Genomic DNA, 23,305 nt, shown 5'->3' on the forward strand with positions numbered 1-23,305 from the left:
CTCGGGAACCCAGAATTTGCAAGCCCGGTTTGTAGATACCTGTCAAAGCTTACAAAACAAAATTAACCAAAAGAAAACAAAAACAACCAAACCAAACCCCCACCATCCGATGGTATAATTTTAGCGGCTCACAAAATGCTATTAGCAAACTACTTCTTGTTATTAATGCTCACTAATTGTGTTCTTTGAGGTCTGGAAATCTGATTTGCACGGTGCTAAACATTCCTGGTAGCAACAGAAGCAATGGAAATTGCGTGTTAAATGTTCAATATAATGTTTTATATAATGATAGTTACTCAAAAAAATCCAATGGGAGGCATTTAAATTGGATCTGCAAATTAAAAGGCACTTTTGATCATAACTTCTGCAGGTGTCAGCTCCCAATTTGCGAAATGGTTCTACTACCTCCTTACCTCCTAGTTGCTCTGAAACTGCTTTAGTGTTTGCGGAAAGTATCTTATAAAATCCCACGAGGCATGAGGAAATGAATAATTTCATCATCAAAGTTTGAGTAGTGTTTAGTAAGTAGATTATGGAACTGTTTAGTAATAAAAAAACTGAAAATACTTAATGGCTGCTTCCTTAATGAGAACAATCCGTCTGTAAATGGAATTAGTCAGTGATTCAGTGAGAAAATGTGATCATAATGATATTACAGTACATAAACATAGACAGGTTTTATGCTAGGACTTGCTAGCTTTTGTGTGATCGACTTTGCCATTTTAGTATTCTTCTAGCATTGTTTTTAGGTGCTGATTTAATAACTGTCAGAGCGGGACTTTGATTTTGTATGGAGGCTTGTTGCGTATGGAGATGCAGGTTTGCAAATCTGATTATCCACTTGAGTAGACCTATGTGTATAAATGGATTTGAAAAATGTTGTCCATTAGCAATTTGTTATTTATTTGTTATTTGTATTAAAAAAAGAAAAGAAAAGAAAAAGGACCCTAATTTCATTTCTTAAGAATATTTTTAGGGAAGAATATTATTTGCAGTTTAAGAAATTCATGATTGCATATCTTTAACATGCTGAACTTGTGTTTTTGTTCAGCTTTTTAAATTATTTTAATTTTTTATCTTACTGTTACCAGAGCCTTAAACATGTTTCAAAGAATTAAACTTTTGGGGGGAAGCCTTTTTAGTTTCTGTCTTAGAGAACATAATGGGCAGATGATGACACCCTGAAAGTTTGTTTTGAGCTGTTTTGGTGGACCAAAGCAGAGCTGTCCAGATGACAATGTCCTCTGCATACAGATTCCTCTATTGGTAAAGTGCTAATTTAACAGCTTCTTGTAATCATGGTAGGAAACACAATAGGGAAAATCATAAATGGAAAAACAATTTTGAGATAAATTTTAGATGAGAATTATTAATGAGATAGAGACATTATTTTCTAAGGGTTTTGATTTGTTCCATCAGAATAACTCAGTTTTAATTTTATACTTTTAGCTTGTGTACTTTTTTTTTCTTAAGACCATAAAATGAGTATGTAAGAGTTTCCTGTTTTTCTTATTTTGCATTTTAACTTTTTTGAACTTTCCCACTTTTCTTTGGCTTAGAAGGTTTTGAAAAATAAGAATAAAAAATGAAAAAGGAAATTAATTAAGGTGAAGACCAGTGAATGATCTTGAGCAGATATTGCATTTGGTAGCTGAAGAATAAGAAAGCAGGGTCAAATAATTTGATACGTTCTTTTTAAAGAATATTTCTAGAGCTTAAAAAAATGGAGGTATTTATGCTAAAATAAAGGAAATAGTGAAAAAGGGAATAAAAATAATGAGATATACTTGAAAACTCTTTCCTGTGTATTTTAATGAGATCTGGTTGAGTTTGTTTTTTTTTTTTTTTTTTTTTGAACAAGTCCAAAAATACTAAAGCATACAGGATAAAAAAATGTGCATTCCCTTCAAGCATTCTAGAACCAAATTGTACAGCCTCTGCATTACTACAGACCTATTAATATTTCTGTAAACCCAAATATTTTTCAGCTGAAACTAAGTAATGTAAATTAAAATCTTTTGGCCAGTATACTTAAAATCTAGTAATTTTTCCTTTGCAGGCGTATTTTAAGGGAAGTGTGGTCATGACTACAGTCATCCTTCTTAGGCTGCTAGAATTAAACCTGTCCATAAAATAGATGGGAGAGCACACTGAACCTTTTCAAAGGATGGCAAAGATCCCATGCTAAATTAATACCAAAGTCAGACTGCCTGCCTTTAAGGACTCTGCATTCTGTGACTCCTGTGCTCTACCTATTAAATATATATGATGTCTTTAAATGCCCCAATATAGTTATAAACACTGCTAACATTTATTCTCTTCAATATTTACCTTTGTACTGTTATATCCTTCTTTTGTATGAAAGTTTTATATTGTAGCTGTGCGAGAATGCCCACTATCATCACACTTCTATCAGTCCCTTCAAGCTACAATATATTATTTCGTACTATCTCTGTCACAGGGAGCAGTTTCTCATAATTGCAATCTAAATGTTTAATGTGACAGAAGTAGGGATGAATGGGAAAAGATCCAAGTATGGAGTGTAAATTAGCCTGAAAAAAGACAACAGTGATTCTTGCTATGGTCTTCATATTGTGTAAATAGTGTTGATCTTAGAGTTGAAATTCTGGGAAATAAACAATGAAGTCCTCAGTTTCCCTTATTTCTGTGGGATTTTATTTTATTTTGTAATTTTGTTTTTTAAGAATAAGAAAACAGGACAACTCAGTGGTTCAACTCTACTGATCTATTTATTTGTTTTTGTAAAACTATAATAAGAAAACATTTTCTTGCAAGTCATTAATCATTTCAAGGATGCTTATTTATGCTTTCTTACAATTATCTCCTTTCAAAAGTCAGTAATTTTCTGCATACAAAGATACAGTGTTAAGCAATTTGGAACAGTTGCTTTTGTTATGTTTGCAATGCAATGTCACAAACCTGTGATTTATTATGAATAATGCATTCATAATGAAAATGGCTTCAGTACAGTGAGGGTACAACAGTTACTTCATAATCAAAAGTTTCGTTTTTCTCAATTTAAAAATACAGTTTTTAGAGCCTCCGTTTAAGAAGACGGATACTGCAGTGCAGTTCAGCTATGGATTTTGCCTTTATTAGTGAGTGAAAACCACATTCCTTATGTGTGTCAGACAGCCTCCTGATAAATTCTCATGCTGGTAACTAAGATACGGTGCTATAATGTGTACATTTCTCTGAAACCATTCATTATATCGCTGTATAGGTGCCCATGCAAACATGCAAATGAGAACAATTTGGAAGACTTCTTTGTTAATTTAGTTTCTCATCCGTTACTTTGTATTTCTTCTGTCATTATTCTGTCGGTATCTTGGGACTAAGTTATTCCTCTGATTTTGGTGAAAACCTTCAAGCCTTCTACTGTTGTCAGGAGAGCTCAGAAATACTACAAGGCCATAATGTTCTTGCTCTTTGCAATGGACTGAAGTGCTATTTTTGGAATGGATAAGAACACTTCATATATAATTGTGTCTTGGTGTTTATTTTGTTTAGCAAAGAAAAATGAGTTCAAAGTGAGGTATTGAGACAGGGTTAGCTGCCTGCCCAACGTGTTATGCTTGCATTGCTTGAATGCTGTTATTTTATGTTTTCTCAACTTGTTCTGTTTCTCCTTTTCCTTTGCTTACGAGTTAAGGTTTCTTGCCATGAAATTACATCTCTCTTAAGAAAAATACTTCAGGTCATTCTAAGCTACTTCAACAGTGGAGTTATACTAACACTTTTCTTAAGAGATATTGTGTTATATGAACAGTGTAACTCGATTTTTAGGTTTCTGTTATTAAAAAACAACAAAAGATAAAACTTTCATGTATATGAAAATGATTTTTGAAAATATAGAGTAGTTTTCTGGATGTGCCTGAAATACGATAAAATGACTTCAGATTTCATAAAACTCTATTTTAAAATTACTTTCTCCTCTATTATAATAATAATGTTGGAGAACTGGTGCTGGTAAAGCTGGGACATGTAATGATGACCCAGACCAAAACTAGTCATATGGGCATACACAGTGAAGAAACTTCTGCTGGCAGCAATTGAATATGTGAATAGCAATGAATACTTTGAAATGTTCACTTTTTTTTTGAAACTTGTGTTTGATAGCTATGGTTTCTAACCATGTAGCATCTTGAACAGAAATTACATCAGTTAAATCAGTATCTCCTGAAATGCTGCAGTTTTTTTACTCTTCCCTCTGTGTGACTCAATACAGCAATGTGCTTTATACCTTTTGAATTACTTTAGATCCAAATAGAAGTTGAAGGTTCTCAACGATCTCCTAGCTGTTGAATGTGTGGCTTTGTTGCCATTAACCTGGTATGCTGAAGGTGGAGTCTATATCTAACATCTAATCAACAACAAATCTGCTTCACCTTTGCTGTGATAAGGCTGTGTTTTGACTTTGTGTGAGCTCTGTGGTGATTTGTGAATGACAGAGAAAATGAAAAATCCTCTTCCCAGAGAAAGGGCAATCAATACCTCAGGTATTTGCTCAAACTGTTAGTTTTACTTCAATTTGAAGTATAAATAAACAAACAAAAAAAACAGCTGAGAAATTGCAATTGCTAAGAAGTGCTTGGGGATAGCACACTCATGGTGTAGAAATATAAATCCCCTTTCCTACGCTACAACATCAAAAAAAAAAAAAGCATATAATTTTTGAATCATTACCTATATTCACTCAAGTTTCTCCAGGTTTCACAGTCAATGCCAGATTAAATTTATGTACGAGCATGTTCTTGTACTAACTAGATTCAGTACGTCTCTTCCAGACACAATTTGAAATTCACTGTAGTAATAAATTGGCTTGATGAGCGTGTGTGAGCAATCTCTTTTTGAGTCATACAAGCCTGTCGGAACTATAATGACAAATACCTTGAAAAGAGGCTTGTTTCAGTGGGTTCATTGCCCAAGGCATTTAGCCAGTCTCCAATTTTTCCCCCATCCAGTTATTTCAAGAGCACAAGCAGCCAATAAAGCCTGTGGGAGATCCACCTCTATGCTGGAAGGAAATATATCCAAGCAAGGACTGATACCTTCACTGAACTGTTCCACAGAAGCAGATTGTAGCCAGACTGCACCTTGTCTGCTGTGCTAATGGGTCCACATGAGAGTGGTTTACCTCCATGGGAAGTCCCTTCCTTGAAGTGTGTCGAAGATACTAAGGGATAATCAGATCACCAGGAGGTTGTTCAGTTATGTTTGGAGATGATTCAGCACCCTGTTAGTGCATTTGCCAGGGACTGTGTTGTAGCAGAGGTGTGGAAATGGAAAGTAATAATGGCCAGCCTGTACTATGAGTTTGCACTCTAGCAACAATTGGTTATTACAAGGGTAGAAAAAAAAAGTCACTGAAAAAACAGTGTGCTGGAAGTCCTACTGGCTTCCAAAACGCCTTAGAAAAATCAAACCTTTTTCTTCCTATTTCAGAGTTACTCAGAACATTTAGATCATTTCTTCAGGGAATTATCAAAAGCTGAAATTAAAAATTTATAAATCCATTAGTTTCAGTTGGAAGTTAAGTCTACCAGGTCTCTTTCAGCAGAAATAACATCAGGTGCTTCACAGAGAGGGTGGTTCAGTTTTAGGTGGCCAGCTATGACAGAGCTTGCATGCTGAAGCAGTACATGCCATCACATAGTGGACTTCAAGGCCCCTTTTCAGATCAAATGCAAGAAATTTGGCATTGTCTAAACTGGTGCTGCTTTCTCCTTACTGCTTATTTAGCAGTTCATGATATCTAAAGGACCATCAAAGCTGGGTATATAAAAAGATGGTATGAGGCTGGAATATCATTGTCCTCGCAAAGTCTCTTTGGTCTTGATATTTTCATCTTAGTGGATAGTGGCCAAGAATCTTTTTTTTTCTTTTTAAAAAAAAAAAAAGATTCTTTTTTTTTCTTTTTTTTTTAAAAAAAAACCAACTGTCGTATTGAATATCAATATGAAATTAAAAAATATATATCTAAATTTGCCATTGCAGGAAAAACTTGGAAATTTTAACTTTAAGATATAAAATCTCAGATACATATTCATTGATCGATAATTGCTGGAGGTGGCAAAACTTTAAATCAAAAACGTAAATACAAAGTTGTCAGTTCCCAATGGTGTACATTAGTTGACATCCATGGCTTAGCACATTTCTAGCTGACAGATTATACCTCCATCCTTTGAAATCTCGTCTTTGCAGATAGGATACCCAGCTCCTCCTTTCATTTCTAGGAACTCTGGCACAAAGTGGTCAGAGAAAGAACATGACAGGAGATGAAGACTTGAGGCCAAAGTGTTATAAGGTGTTTAGGTGAGTTAGTACGCTGTTCACAGTTTCATTAGCAAAAAGAATTCATTAGCAAATTCTGTTAGCGTCTTTTGAAGTCATTAGCCAGGGACGTCAAGTGATTTGACCTATGGTGACAGCAGGAGTTCAACAGTTGATCTGAATCTTCTTTTCTGTCATCTAGCAATTATCCTGGATGAAACAGTATTTATAGCTCAAGCAGATTATAGGGTAATATATAAATAGCAAAATTTGTTTCAAAATGTAATTCCAGAGTTGCTACTTAAAATGATTCTTCAGTCAATTTAGATTTATATGCTCAGTATTTCCTCTTGCACTATCTATATGCTCAAAGACAGTTTGTTACTTTTGCCATTAGAACATTAAACAGGGCATTTCCCATCAATGTTACTTATACTCTTGTTATTGAGGCACTGTCCTCTTTATTTTGGCAATAAATTACTCAAAACAAAACAAACAAACAAAAAAAAAACAGGATTATTTTATCCCAGTACATTTTTATATGACTAATCTCAATCTCAAATCCACGTGTCAAGGTAACTTCTTCTAATACAATCCTTAAATGCAATGCTTTGCTAGCAGCCTGTCAATTACATTGCAGTTGTTCTCAGAATTTAATATCATGCAATATTCTACTTTAAGACTGAATGTGAGGTTGTTTTATTTAGTTTATGTTAAAGCTGTGTAAGTACTGCCCTTGAGATAATGCTTTAAGAAAACCATGGCTGATGGGGAGTGACATTGATTCCCCATTGATCCCCAGGCAACCTTCAATTTTTCATTTTTATTATAGTTGGGAAAGACAAACAAAATACCACCCCTAGTTGTATCTAAAATCTTTGTGTTATATGAATACTCCTTTTTTTTTTTTTTTTTTAATTAAACCAGTGCAAATCCTCCATTTAAGTGAATACTTCAGGTCAGAAAAACTTTTATAAACTAGCTTTCAGTTTTTAGCAAATTAATATTTTTATCATATCAATGTTTCCATTCCAAACGACTGCATTTTGACAATAACCTCCAAGGAGTAAGAAGTGATGAAATCATCTACCAAATAGCTATTCTGTGTTCGATAACCATTAATTCAGTACATAATTTCAAATGTTCATTAGTCTCATGAAGCAGAGATCTTATCTCAGCAGGTTTTATAATTGAAACTGTCTGTTGGGAGTGAAGGAAAGGGAGACTGCAGAATGTTATTTTAGATGGAGAATCTTGGAAAATGTCTTAAAGGACTAAGGATATGCTGAGAAGTTCTGCAGTCCTTTTAATTTTCTACATATCACTGCTGAACTCAGGGGAACCTCTCTGTGCAAATCACTTGAGGCAAAGGGAAGAAATGTGTTTTTCTCTTCTTACTTCTTTTTGATTCATTAATTTTGAGTTGTACTTTTTAGTCCTTCTTGGTATACAAAACTGAAGGTTTAACTATCTAGGATATAAAGTGATTAACGTTAGAAATACAGATGCTGCCTACCTAGCTGCTTCTAGAAGACTTTGGCTTCAGAAAAAATATCAGTGAAACGTGTCACTGAAATCTAACTGAGTCAAGAAGATTTTTAGTTTTGATTCCAAATAAGTATTGTTTGGTTTTGGCTAGTCAATTATGCTAATAATAAGCAGGAGGGAAGCAGAACAGAATCCCTTGGTAAAGGTACCATATATCCCCTTTTCCACAAATGTCTTGGGTGTAAATCTGTATACTTCGGTAAATTGTATCATGGAAGAAAGAGTAAACAAATGACCACCTTTAGGAATATCTACAGTTAGAAGAAGTACCCTATGCCCCCTCAAAACAAACAAACAAAACAATCCCAGCACTGTTGCCTTCCATATAGATCAGAATAAGCAAATCAGAAAAAAAAAATGTGTATTTTGCTATTAACAAGTATGAAAAAAAAAAATATCCCTGAAGCCTTGCCATTCATCACAAATTCTGATCATGTAGAAAGGAATTTTAGGGTCAAATGACTGTTCTTGATAACACTAGTATAGTCTACTGTGCTCCAAAATGTCAACTTAAGTTGAGGCAATTTTACAGGTGTCTTGCTTTAGTTTTAAAGATAGAGGTTTGAATCCTCTATTGTGCTGCACACACTGTTCTGTAAAGTTAGAAATGTAAGGATACTATGTAAGCTGGCTCACATGCATAACACTAAGTTTCAACGTCATAGAGTCTCTGAGCTATATGTTTTATAAGGGAGCAAGAAATAAATAAGAACACTATTGTGAATTTATTAAAGCAGTTCTTGCTGCAAGCTAAGCCTGCTTGTTGCAGTTACGACTTCTGTTCATTTGTTATAATTAATCAAATGCAGGGTGAAAGTCTATTTATCAGACTAGACTGAATTATAAAAAGAGATCTGGATGTTGATGTTTTCCCTCATATCCACACAAACACACAAATGCATCTAAACATTGACTGTTACAGTAGTGTTTCTAGGCTCTGTGCTGGTCCCAGGTGTGATGTTCTTCTTTTAGATAGTCCTGCAGTGACAGCAAACCTTTCACTGAAGCACATCTTTTACTGAAGGCTTCCCCGTAAAAGGCTGAAAGAGAGAACACAGGCAGAAGATGGGCTGTCAGGAAAATTGATGGTGGGAAGGAATCCGCTCTTCTATTTCACCAAGCTCAGAGAAAATGAAGTACCTGGTCAGTTACTTAAACACTTTCCACTGTTCTAGCACTCAAAAGTGGTTCGTGCAAAGTAAATCAACTTAATTACTCAACTACACTCAGCTACAGGCTTTCCACACTGCTCACTCAAACAGAAATCAATATACAGTAGTGCTGTAGGTGCAATGTTGTGAGAAGGCATTTTAAAGTTCAGTCATGTACAATCGCAAGAAATGGGTTTTCTTCTTCCCCTCCACAGGCACAGTGAAACCAGTTATTATTTTTTTGCTTATGTAATATTTTTAATTGCATATTTAGATTTAGCGTCACTTTTGTGTGATTGACACTGCCCCCTTGTCACTCTGTTGGATAGAACTTGAGCCCCAGCTGTTGTTAATATTAACGGCCACATCCCTGCTGTGTGAGCAAAATCAGGATAGCCAAAGTTAATAGGCAGAAAGTGTACAAACTGGTCTGAAATAATATCAGCTGCTACCAAAGAAAAGGTTCCAAATAAAGCTGCCCATGCTCCATTTGTATGTGTCTGCGTGTGAGCACTCCCTGTTTGTTGAAAGCTGCTGTTGTTGGAAAGAAATGAAAAGTGAGTTACCCGAAGGAAATAATACTGAGACTAAATTTGCTGATTTCAGTCATGGGTTCAAAGTTCAGTTCATGAGTTCTGATTGTTTCAAAGTAAGTGCTCACTGGTCTATGTAGTCTTATCCTTCAGAGTCGTCTGTAACTGTTGCCCATGAAACCTTGAGGCCAGTGACTACGTTCAGATAATAAGATCAGTGAGGCTGATGGAGAACATGAATCTGTAAATCCTTGCTCTGTGACTGTGCTGCTTTGCAATGCTCCGTGTTTTTCAGTGTGTTTAATTGACTTCATTATTTCTCACGGGCTGTGCCTTCTGTCTCACAGACTCTTGCTAAATTTTCATCCTTCTAATTTGTTGACTGATATTTTTGACAATACCTATCAGTAGTCAGAATGTGTTTTTTGCTGATTGTTTCTCTTGGCACGGGCTGCACAGAAAGCTGAATGTGCTGTGACTAAGGGACCCGATTCTCACCTTTTCCCTCCACCCAGAGGCTCTGCATAGTGCCCACAGACCCCAGTAGGAGAGTGCATCGTGAGAAGCAGAGAGCAAGCCCGGAGTAGTTTCAGATTGTTCCAGTGCATCTCAGCTTCAGCACTCAGCAAGCTTGAATTGAATAAAATTGTTGTTGGTGAGGTTCTGTGCCACAATTCACATTAGAGCCTGGACTGCAGCTGGCAGTCTGACATAACTGGAATAGCATGTCTTCCTCATAGCATTAGAAAGGGCTCCCTAACAACTTACTATATATATATATATATTTCCCAACAAGGATAGCCAAACTGCTAAATTTGGATCTTTTTTAAGAATACTGAAATTTCTAGTTGTCTTCAGTGTGTAAGAGCAGTTTACGCCTGCTGTCTTTAATCATGGCTGAGTAGTTTCTCCAGTGAATGAATAGAGGTTTCTCCAAAGGGCAGAACAATAACTTCTCCTCATTTTGACTAAACAAAAGAGCAAGCATTAAAAAGAGCCTTTTAAAATACAACATATTTTTTATATTTGACTGGATGTATAAGCTATTAAAATCTCATCAATATGTTATCAATTCCTCACCTCAATACACAACTTTCTTACCAATGTATTTCTTTTGGTATGAAAACTGAATACAATTTCTCTTGCACTTTGTATTTCTTCTTTATTTACGACTTACCTCCACCTCAAATCAATATTCACCTAGGTATATTTTATAAACCTAGGGAGAAGCTTAGCTCTATGGAGTTACTTAGAGAGTAAAACTTTCCGTTGGCTCAATGTAATCATATATCCTATGGGCATGATATGACCTTAAGAAAGAAAATATTGCTTTCCTACAATATGCTAAATTAAATCCTTCTATTCCCAGTGGAATGACATCAGCACAAAATGTTCTGTTATTACTGGATTTTGTTTAGTTAAAGATTCGAATGATGAACGTGAAATTGTTCTACTTTTTCATAAAATGTGTAATGCTTGATAAGATAAAATATCTTCTGTTGGAAGAAATTTATATTGAAACAGAACCAGAAGAGAAAAGATAGCAGGATTTCCTGCAAAACAATGTAATCACTGTTGATTGCTTTTCTTTTTGCATGGGGAAGTGAGGAGAGGGGAGGAGGACAAACAGAAACAAATAGTTCTCCCTCAGCTGCTCCAAGCATGTCTAAAGATTAGGTCATTTTGTCCAGTTGGAAAAAGGTGAGTAAATCACAGTTACACAATATGCTTACCATTTTTTTCCCATTAAAATGCAGAGTGGTTTTTCTCGATGTTAACTTCGAGATTTCTACATGTGGTTTTTTTTTTTTTTTAATTTGTGGTAAACCAATTTCTGAATATACAGTGTTAGAATCTCAATATTTTCATTTTTAAGTGTAAAAATAATTTGGTCTTCTCCTGTTTGATGCTACTCCCAGCTTTGAAAGTTCTTATTTCTAGCTGCAGCCTGTTAAGTTTTGTAATACCTTCAAGTATTGTGCAAGAGAAAAACCAGTGAGCCAGAACTCCTTAGTAGATGTTGGCTGCTTTCTCTATTTAGATATGCTCAGGATGTGGTTCATGTTGTCTAAGCACAGTACTTTAATTGTAGACAAAGAAAAGAATGGTGATTTTTGTGGGAAAGAACATTTTAACCCAAGTTCTTAAATACAGTTGTCTTTTTCAGTGTTGTGAAGAACACTTCCTAGTTAATGTTACTGTAAAAATTCTTTTTTTTTTTTTCCTTGTGTACAAAGCTCCATTTCAGTCAAGTTTGTTTTATACTTCAGTATCCCAGAAAAGGAATGCTACTGTCTGAAATGTAGCATCTTAAGTGTAGGTTAACTGATCCTTCGATCCAACTAAGAAACTTTCTGCCACTGTAAAGTGCAGTGACTTCTGAAGTTACTCACAGCACTAGACATGATAATTGTGTTCTGCATTTCCATAGATTACTGAAAACAAGTGATCAATCTACAGAGGATGCCATATATCTCACAGGCCTGTTCTGTCTCTGCTCTATGGTTATGCACCTAATTCAAAGGGCACTAACACATCCCTTGTTCTGTCTGGGATGAAATGGTCTGTTCTCTGTAGCAACATGACTTCTACAAGAAGAGGATTAGTATTCCTTTAGCGCTGTTTTTTTGGGGGAAGTGTTATGTGAAGAGCAGGAATATATCCAAGTTGTACCGTGTCTTTAATACACCTCATAACTTCTTTAATCTGCCCACTTGTGGGGAAATGAGCAGAAATGTTCTGACGTGCACTTTAGCTGCTAGACTTCAGCCACTGGAAGGGATTTTTACATTACTCTCTGGTTGATTTGAATGTAGACATTTTTATAACATAGCAGTGATTTTAGCAGGGTGAGCCTTTGTGTAGAAGCAAGGACAGGAATGAGTTTATTGCATGTAAGCACAGCCTGGCAACTGAAGCGAGGGCTGTGCTACTGAAGGCAACAGCATTTAGAAAATGGCTGAGCTGAAAGACTAGAAAGAGTGGTTCTTCCTTCCGTTACCTGGTATGGCAGAATGAGGAACATCTTTTGAATGGGTAGAACGTTTCACAGTGAAATTTCATGGCAAATTCAGCGGTGCAGATCAGTTACACAAATAGAATAGTGTGGCAGTAATCTGTGGAAATTCAGACTGAGATTGGAAAAACATTTTATGCCTAACTTTATGCCTATCTTCCTGCTAATTTTACCTACGCAAGAAGCCAGAGGAATGAAGTAAGTTTCTTGTTCAGTGCAAAAGAAGACAGAAATAGTTTCAAATCAAATGACATTAATGATCTAAAAATATTCATCAGATGGAAATATCCATAAAGATTCTTTTTGTGGATGTTCACAATTATCCAACCCTGCACAAAACAAGAGCATCTCATTATGTATTATTTTAGCAAGCTGTGTTTATAGAACAATTTAGCACAATGGTAATTGTCTATTTTAAGATTAACTCATTGCCATATGTGGTTTCACAAATAAAGATTAAATGTAACATATAGAAGGCAACTAGCTGTCTCTGAAATGTTGCTAGTGATGTTCTCATCTATAGATAATGAAATAATAGATTAGGTACAGTTTGTTCTGAGCACCTGCAATAATTATTTCCATCTGGTCTTCCAAGTTTTTATTGAGAGGTTAAAGTAGCAATGAATGTAATCTGAAGAAGCCTAAAAGCATTTTTAACAAGGTAGTTAGGCTTTTTGTTTTTTTTTCCTGATTTAACTATCCTTCAGCTGAACAGATTCTTGTTTTTTTCTTCACTGGTAAGAAGAAAAAAATTATTTTCTTCTTTAAATTAAAGAAGAAAAAACTTTAAACTTTAAATAGGAAACAGAAGATGTGTGAACTACAATCTCCACTATACTAGCACATAACCCTTTGTGCCAGTTTTTGTTGTGTCTTGAGCACTAATGATTTGCTCTAACCTATTTTTAGCAATGTATTTTAAGCATCTAAAATATTTTGAGAGAGGTGACAGAAGCAAAACTGTCCATGTTTTTACTGGTAGCTAACACAGCTTAATACCTTATTTTACCTCAATTTTCCATTTCTAGGTCTCCAGGCTTGCCTCTTCTGATTAGTAATGTTATGCCTCGTCTTTACTCCTCTCCAAAGCAAGGTCATGAGGCCTGGTCCTTTGCTTTTGAATACCAGGCAACAAACTCCTGCCTGCAACTTGCATGGCAGGAGAATGGCATGACTTCTGCCTAGGGATGAGTTTGCTGTGGTTCCTGAAGCTGCTTTTGGATAGGATCTTGAAAGCTGAGGTCATCTGTGCACTACCTGGAGATGGGAGATATAATGGGGCTTTTAGTAATGAGTGCTTGTGCCATTCTCTGTGGTAGGACTTCTTCCTGTTGTGTTCTCTGAAATTGACAGAAGATGATGTTCCTGACAGAGAGCTGTGTTGAGAGAGATGTACTTTGTGCTGTGTTTTATGAAGAAGTGTCTGTGTAAACTGATCTATCTCTCTGAAGTGACATGGCTCATCCCACCTGTTGGACCCAGCCAGGGCCATTTTAGCCTGCTGGGGACATGGACACCATGATATAATTGTACTCTTGCAGGACATGGATGGTGAGCACAGCAGATCAGGAGGTATGGTCAGTCTCAGGGGGAGCACTTGCTAAGAAAAAGTAACGTGTAACTCACATGAGAACGTAGGTTTACAAAATGTATTGATATGCCTTACTTAGATAGTTTTTTATTATTTGATTTTATGTATTCTGATTTATTTTTTACTTGTCTGGAGCACTGATCTGCCCTGGGAGTTATGAAATAGGTGTGTTTCAACTGTTTCTAGTAGAACAGTTCTAGAGAAGTTTCAGCAGATCTACAAATTGAAAGTGTAAATCCCTACAAAGATGTCTTTGTGGTCACTCGATTTCGACTCTGGATCTGTGACGTGAGCCGCTCCTCAAGCAGCAGTTTGTGGTGGGAGCTCCAGCAGGCAGGGTGTGCTGGGCACCATGGCGGCGGCGGCTCTGTGAGGAGCTGGATGTGGGTGGCTACGGCCAGCTCCACGGCAGGACACAGCCCCTCATCCCCGCTGGTGGTGCCTCACAGAAAGCGCATTTAAGAAAGGGTGAAATGTTTAAAATGCCACATGGCACTGAGGTATGAGGGAAAAAATATAATAATAAGGGGGAATATGAGCAGAAATTCCCCTGCGGCCTGTGGAGGGGGAGCATGGGGAAGCAGGTGTTTGGCTGCAGACCCTGGAGGGGGCTGTGGTGGGGCAGGCCGCCATTTTGTGGAGGAAACTGAGGCCCGTGGAGGGCCTGCGCCACAGCAGGCTGTCCTGGCAGGATCTGTGGCCTGGGTGGGATGTTCACTGAAGCAGTTTTGTCCTGAAGGAGCGCTGCCTGGCAGAAGACCCACGTTGGAGCAGGGGACTATTATGGCCTGGCCACAGCTGTCCCCCCTGTGCTCCCGGAGAGGGGGCAGAGGAGTTGGGAATGAAGGAGTGAATTTCAGCCTGGACAGAGGGCATGAGGAGGTGGGGGAGAGGACTTGTGTTAATTTTGTCTTTGTTTCTCATCATCTGGCTCTATTTTTAATTGGCAATAAATTAATTTAATTTCCTTCAGGTCAATCTGTTTCTCCCAGTTACAGATAAGTGATCTCACTCTCCTCATCTTGACCCGGAGCTTTTTCATCTTGTTCACTCCCCCTGTCCTGCTGAGGAGGAGGAGTGTGAGAGCAGCCTGACGGCTGTTTGGCAGCTGGCCGAGGTCAGCCTGCCACATACATTCAGACTGAAATTTTGGTATATGTAAGGCTGGCATTCTTTGCTTAAACCTGGGGTTGTTTTAGCTTTTTTTTTTTTTTTTTGACTTTTAATATTTAACAATACTTCAGATAAAGTCATCTCCACCAAAACACTCAAACTTTACAGTTTAACTTGTGAATTGTACTCAATGCAGGGTATCTGAACGGTAAATAAGGAAGGACAGTCCAGTGGTTCTAGAAATAGACAGACATTTACAAGAAATAAAACATGGGCAAGTATAATACCATAAATTACTTAAGAAGAGCTTAGAAATAGCAGGGACAGGAAATAATAGTAAAGAATCAAGCTTCTGGTGAAAGAAAAAAACATACAGTTGGAAAGTGAGAAACTTAAACTATGAGGAGCTAATGTGAAAAGTATTCAAATATCCCTGAATCTTGTAATTGCTGATTTTTGCTTTCATAGTTGATGTCTGAGTTTCCAGAACTTCACTGACAGAATAGATGCTGCAGACTACTAGAAAGAGCTTGTACCCTAGTTCTTCAATTTTGTATTTTTTTGGACATGACAAAACATATCAATACAAATGAGTGAGATAAAGATGTTCCAGCACATCCCCTATAGAGAAACTAGAGAAGTAACACCAATGAGTCATTCCAACTAACTTGTCATAAATTGTTACTTAGGGGTTGAGAAGAAAGAAGTTCATTGGAAAAATAATAGTATAAAGTAAAAACATTGACAAATCATTAGGTCATGTCATCCTGTGAAGGAAAACTGGAAGCTGATTTGTCTTCATATGTTAAGCATTTGACGGATAATCATTCTGTAATTCTGTGGTGCTGAAGACAACCAGGAGTGTCGTTGTATCTTGATTCCTTTTCACTTTTATTTCTATGGATCTCTGCTAAGGAAACTATTTTAAGTCATACTCATGCAGGAAGCACTTAAGTCCAGTTGTCACCCTGATATTGTACACTGGGCTATACAGAGATGAACTTAAACCTCCACTGGAGTGTTTTGAACTCAGAAAAAGTCTCAAAACGCTCTTAAAATTTGGTGTGAGGATTTCTGGCAGCAGTGTGGTTTTTGATCCAAATCTTGGATCAAAGTCTTAACTTGATTTTTTTTGGAATGTTTAAAATTTTAAGTCTGTCTCCATCAGAACTTTATTTTTTTTTCTCCTGCTCAATCCAGATGGTGTTAAAATAATTTTGTGTCTTATTATCTAAACATAATAATTACTTGGCATATAATTTATAAATATTGTCTTACATGTATAGTTTTGTGTCTACATCAGACAGAAAGGTATCTAAAAATAAGCATAAATTGTTTGTCTCTCTTTCTACAGATGGCATCGGGCATTTATAATGTGAATGTTGCTCATCATTGCTTGCTGAATGTATGCTGGAGGGAGGAACAACTTAGATCTGACTCTTAACTGCAGGCCTCTTAGTTTGTAAGTCCAAATCTGCTCCATTTCACATGGTTTATTTTGTTTGCAGAAGTGTGCAATTATTGTTTAAAATAATTTCTCAATATATTGAGAAATTAATGATAAAATAATTAAGAAATTAAGATATTGAGAGGTTGTAGAGAGATGCAGGAGAGCAAGATTTGAATATAAAATAATTTTTGCTAATTGGATTAGTAATTTTAAAAATAATATTAATGGCAGTAACAGTATGTGCAAGATACTCTGAATGGGAAAACTACAGCACAAACAACAATGGGGAAAACAAATGGATTAGCAACGGTTCTTCAGGAAAGGATTTTGGTGTTACAGTGGTTTGTAAATTGAATGTGACTCTATAGCTTTAAGTGATTGCAAGGAGGGCAGGAGCCATGCTGGGTTGTATTTTAAAATTACTATAGCTTCAATGATGTGTAAAATAATGTCCTGCTTTGCACAGCATTAATAAGGCCACATTTATGTCTAGCATATGTCTTGTGTATTTCAAACAAAATACGAACCATCTGAAGAGCGAAAGAACAAAAAGCAAAAGGTTAGAAATATAGGCAGTAAGACATCTCAAAGTTTAGTGACTTGGGATTGTTTAGCAGAAGTGTGTAACTTGTTCTCCATGTGTACAAGTGGCAGAATATACACAAGCTTCAGTTGCAGCAACACAGATGCTGATAAATGTTAACAACTATTTCATAGTAAGGCAGCAAAGCAAATTTTTGATTCTTTGTTCTCAGATATTTTAAAGTCAGTGTAGATAAATACCTGTTAGGAAGGGCTTGGATATGACTTGTTTGCCTTGCAATGGGAATAAAGACATAAATGACTTCTAAAGACCCATTTCAAACATATCTTCTGTGACTAGAATTCTGTGGGACCTCCACTGAAATTTAGCAGTTAAGTCAGTAACTCTTGAAAAGAAAAAGATCCATCATGTTCTGCTATTTTCACCACCTTTGCCAACTTAAGTATGAAACTCTGCAGTCGTCATTTCTTCCAGTTTACTGGGTGACAGCCCTTTATCACCTCTAACTTCTCAGTGACATGAAACTGCAACAATACTGTGTCTAATATTGCTAAAGTGACTGGAAAGATTTTTTTTTTTTCTCAAACAAAACCAAACTGATTTAAAAGATGGCAAACAAGGTAAGTGTTTAGCAATTCTGCCTCTTATTGTTAATCAGATATTCAAAGATAACAATATTGATATCAAAACAAAAATTACATTTTGCATCCAACTTCTTGCTCTTGAGAGCATGCTTAATATAGAGTTAACTTAAACTAATTGAAAATAATCAAGTATTTGCATAATTGTATTCAGTCTGATACAGTCTGTTGAAATCTCTTGAAACACAAGAATGCAATGCTTTGTGAACCTGTTATTCCCAATTTTACCAATTTCATCTACAGTAAATCTCATTAATACTCTACCAATAAGCACTAGAAATATTGTTTGATGTACTTTCAGATTAATTATGCTTGTGCCAATCTTTTCTTTCTATGCGAAGGTAATTCAAACAATAACAATTCTTTCAAAATTGACTTCAAACATCATTATGATGGAATACAATTTGAGGAATAATGTGAATATAAGCTTCAGCAGCCAGAAGCTTTTTTTTTTTTTTTTTTTTTTTTTTAGTGAGGTATGCTCTAACAGTAGCTTCTACTACTGGCACAATAAAGTAATACGGAGATAATGAATATCATTAAATTTAGTATTGGTATAATTCATCTGAAGATGAAGCTAAGTTTAAATAGTTGCTGTATTTTATTTATGCAGATGACTCAAAAATATATTTTTGCCAAATTGTGCTTTATTAAAGTTCAGTATCTAGTCTTACTGTTGTAGAGGGTGTGATCTCTATGCTTATCATATGTACGGAAGAGTTATATTTTGGGAAGGAGAAAGCGTATTTTTCTACTGATAGATGCTAACTTACCAATGTGCCAGGAGTATGAAAAAGGAAGCATTGGTAACTCTACCAAGAGATGTAATTTTCAGAAGCATCTTGTCTGTAATCATTTTTTTCGTATTATGCCCTCCTATGGAAATCTACAACCTGCTTCTTTTCTGTATGTAGTGTAACTTTGTTTGTCCTGCTGTCTGAGGGATTTATGTGGTCAGGGAGACAATTCACAGTTTGCTTCACTGTGAATGTCTATTTCACTAGTTTTCATTGGTAAATTGTACCCACAGATGGTGTGAGGTATGGTTTTCTAAGCAGGACTTGTTTGGGATGGGCTAAACTACATCACGGGTATATTATCCTGAGCTCCTCTCTGGCATTGCCAGCTCTCTCTTGGAAGATGGAGGTGTCAGTGTCCTGCATGGAGGACACACTATAATATACACATAGCAAATATACCTAAGAAGGGTTGTTTTCTGAGGCCCCTACAGAGCTTTGTTCTATAGTTTAATAGGCATTTTGTTCTAACAGACTCTCTTTTTCACACTGCTTCAGCTTTACAGATGAAGCAAGGAAATAAGGATGGCAAACATTCTTTTTTCTTTTTTTTTCCTCAAAATGGTCAATGCAATAGGGAATATCGAGACATGAAGCTATTAAAGTCAGGGTATCCTATACGAAGATCACCATTGTAATGTTACTAAAAACATCTTGAATGGGTAGCATGAGAGCTGTAGAAATACAGAAACTTAAAAATAGTCCTTATTTGAGCTTTTCTAAGCATGTTAAACAGGACAGGCAAAGAAAATATGCTGGACAAATCTGGACCAAATACTTAACCAGTATGAACTTCTGGTTGCTTTTCCTCGTCATCTTGGGACTGTATGGCCATTATGCTCCACTGGAAAATACTTCAATACCTGTTAGAAAGTAGGTGGGTGAAAGTGCTCTGACCTCCTGATATGCCTGAAAAAAAAATGTGGAGGAGGGAGTAAAAAAGGCTACATGTAGCCAGGTTTCATATCACAATTGGAAAGAATATCTTAATATCTTTCTCCCTTTTCAAGGTTCTTTTTTCTGATTGCATCCTGCTGTGTTATCACTGAGATGTTACCAGTTACTGCCTGTCATATATTTTAGAAATGTCTTTAATTTTGAGTGTCTAAACTTGTGACTTCATCTATTACCATTAGTTTACAACTTGTATTTTGTTTTGAGATTTTTATTGATATTGTATATCAATATTGTAACAACCCAGGCTCAGTTATTAGCTAGATAAATCTGTTGACAATTCAAGTCATTTCTCCTGTATTTGAATTTTACTGTCATTCGGATAGAACTATGGTGTGACTATGGGACTTGTAAAAGAATAAATGTGCTGTTAGTAGGCACAGTCCAAGAACGTTATTTGCTGGAAGCAGAGCTTATGAAAGAAAAGCCATCTTGTGTTCAGGGAGAGGCTTCTGAGCTGTAGAAAAACTGGAGAATTTTTCTCTTGTATGTCTTGATTTCAGAGGGACTACAAATGAGATACAGAATGTATTTTAAGTATCGAGCCAAATAATGGATTTGTTCTCATTTCCTCTTCTGAAACCTGCTCAAAAACCCTGGAAAGGGATAAATAGATGAAGAACGATGGCTGTATCATATCATGTAATATATATTTTAAATAGCTTGTTAACAGAGACCACAGAGCCATTTACATCCAGAATAATTTTTAATATTAGCACTATGTTTATGGCAGACACCCTGATCTCCAGTTCTGTATGAACATTGTTCTTACATTTCTCATCTGTGTAGCTGCGCTGGAGTGTGATTCTTTAGGAACAGTTCCCTTGATTTCTTGTTTTGCTGCCCTGGTTTATGACTACTTCTGTCTGAATTTCTTCTGCAGTTGTTTGAGAGAGGAGGCAGAGTAAAGCCAACATAACTGTGACTACCCTGTTCTGTCCACAGCAGTTCTGGTTTGAGAGCCCCCGTGGCTACCAGTGCCACTGTCTACATGTAGCAGTTGCTTCTTGCACCTGCTCTGCTTTGGCAGGAATCTGCCAAAATCTTTTTGCTTGGGTGCTGCATGTCTCTTGGGAACAGGGTATGCCTAATTCTGTCAGGTAAAAGACTTCTTGCTAATAATGGGAACACATCTCAGAGCTGACAGTGTTACCTCTCATCACATCAGACATCACTAATTAAGCTGCACTGTGTCAGATCTGCAGTGGCTGTTAAGTGGATTCTGTAACTCTTATTATCAGTGTTTCTATGACAGCTCAGGCAACTTCAGTAACATCTCTAAAACATCTCATGTTTTTCATCTCCAAGGTATTTCATACTTTCTGCAAAAAACATGAAATTATTATCCAAGTTTTCTTACTGAGATTATAACCAATTTACCAACATCAGTAAATATCTTTTCTGTTTTTGGAACAAGTATGATTAGAATTAATAAATGATTTAATAATTTACTCTAAAACCCAATTTAACTGCTTTTTGAAAAATAAAACTAACATCTTAACAGCTAAAGATGGTATTCTTTTACTAAAGCTGAGTTAGTTGAGTGATATTTTCTGATGTGAGCCTTTGAATCTCTGAATTTTATAAAAATACCCATGAGATGACATAACAAATTGAACAAATGGAATTTAGGTTGACAATTTGAATTGCTGACTGCTATATTTAGCAGAGCTTTCAAGCTTGCAGTGGCTTCCAGAAAGGTCAGCCACTTTTCACAGACTTTTTAGTTATAAAACTAGCTGCCATTTTTAATAGTCAAGACATTTTATAAAAGTAAAGATATGCTAAAATAGAGATGATCTAAATATAGCAATTTGCTGCATATAAAATGCATAGCAGGAACTTGGAATGAATATAGTGTGCTCACAGCTCTCTTGCCCTGTACTGTCTTATTTTTACCTGTACATGACTGCCAGTGTTGCCGTTTCCAGCAGAAGCAGGTAACTGTTGTAGGGCTCTTAATATATATTGCGTACATAGTCTTTTTATTTTTTTCTTTTTAAACACTTACATCATCTTTAGTGCAGGTCTAGAAGTAAGGAGCGAGGATCCTTTTTGCCAAAATCTTTTTTTTTTTTTTTTTTTTTTTTTAAAAAAAAACATCTTTTTGATTGAAACCAAACTAAACCAAACACTGGAAGTTTCAGCAGTCCAATGAAGTCAAGAGCTTAATACTAAAATTCTTTCAGTTTTCATTTGTATATCTCATCAATTCTGATGCTTGAGATAACACCAATAGGCAGGTTTTACATCAGACATAAATAATTGGGACTCGAAGGAAAAATTGCATTAAAAGGAACTCTTGCATAGGTTTGTAGCTAGGTTATTTATTTCTGTTTTGGGGGGAAATTTGTAGCACATGCAGTACAGTATTGGTAAACTGATAATGCAGTCTAGTCAAAGCTTAGAGACCATGAAGGTTTTGCTGTAGAACTTGCATGTAAGCTGCCTGCTGCCCTCTTGTTTTGGATCTGAGAAAAAGAAAGTCCTTTTCTGCTGTTCTTGGGTAAACCCATTGATCCTGTAACTATACTTCCAGAAGTAATTTCTGATCAATCCATGTTGTGCAGCTTCCCTGTATTTTCATTTTATTCAGGAAACATTTGATTTTTGTCTGCCTAAAATTCTGATAATAATCATTCTGTCAACCTCTATTATGATCTTTAGAGTTTCCATAGAGAGGTCATAAATAAAGTATTCAGGACTAAAACACTCAGTTTGGGATTGGAGGAATGCATACAAGCTAGCTTCTGTTGTAACTACCATGGAATAAGGGTAGAAGAAGAGTAGGCAAAATCTAAAATCAGGCTGGAGGGATTATTGCCATGAGCAAAAGAGAGTGCTGCTGGCTTTCCTCGTGTAACATATATATTGCTTCATCCTTACCAAAGCTGATACTGTCCTCTTCCAGCTGACTTCACAACCTGTCTTCAAAATACTTTGATGTGGAGATTCAACTCCTACCGCAGTAAATATTTATTCAAACTGTGGCTATTCCAGTGAAAGATTAGAGAAATCACACTAAAAGAGCTAAGTACAATGTGAGGGCCTGTCTCTAGATCTTAAGAAGTGAGGATATTGAACTTGCATTTCAGCTGAATACTGTAGCTCCTGGGCTCTTGATCAAAGTCTTGTCTCCCCCTGGTTCTGAACAGAAATGTCACTGCAGATCTGAGGAAAGCATCAGACAAATTCATTTTGCCAAAATACCTTTATTTTCAATCAAAAAACATGAATTGCAGCAGTGTGCAAGGAGTTGTTTTCAGTTATCCAGTTGAAGCATGTTTTCTGCAAAATAAAAGCATTAAGCAGCAGCTATGATGAGCAAAAGAGGGCACGTGTCTTTTCAACTAGTTCACGAATGTAGCCAGGTTACCCTGCTGGCTTGTGGCAGCAGCAGCTATTGATTGCTATGCAGATATTTCACACATTCTTCACAGAAATTAGCAAACAGGACTATTCCAAGTAATAAGTAAATAATATGAAAATAAAAATCTTGCTCCAAAAGCAGACCTCACCGAGCACAGCTGATGGTGGGGTGCTGGAAAAGGGGCTATTCATGATTAGCTATTTGAAAGTGCTTGTTCTCCAGTTGTAACACCAGCAGGTTGCTTGATGTGCTAGGGAAAGTTCAAGCACAATAATTTAGGGAAGATTCTTTAGCGTAGTATTG

General features: G+C 36.3%; 1 long non-coding RNA gene across 4 annotated transcripts in view; it reads left to right on the plus strand.

Annotated features, from left to right (window-relative positions):
- LOC137857915 (uncharacterized) overlaps positions 1 to 23,305 on the plus strand; it is a 102,361-nt gene that overhangs the window by 73,016 nt on the left and 6,040 nt on the right. For all 4 annotated transcript variants that reach the window (XR_011097371.1, XR_011097372.1, XR_011097369.1 and 1 more), the window contains one exon: positions 16,601 to 16,708. This is a non-coding gene — a long non-coding RNA (uncharacterized lncRNA). The remainder of the gene's footprint in view (positions 1 to 16,600; positions 16,709 to 23,305) is intronic.

The sequence above is a fragment of the Anas acuta genome, chromosome 5, assembly GCF_963932015.1.
Source record: "Anas acuta chromosome 5, bAnaAcu1.1, whole genome shotgun sequence".
Taxonomy (NCBI): Eukaryota; Metazoa; Chordata; class Aves; order Anseriformes; family Anatidae; genus Anas; species Anas acuta.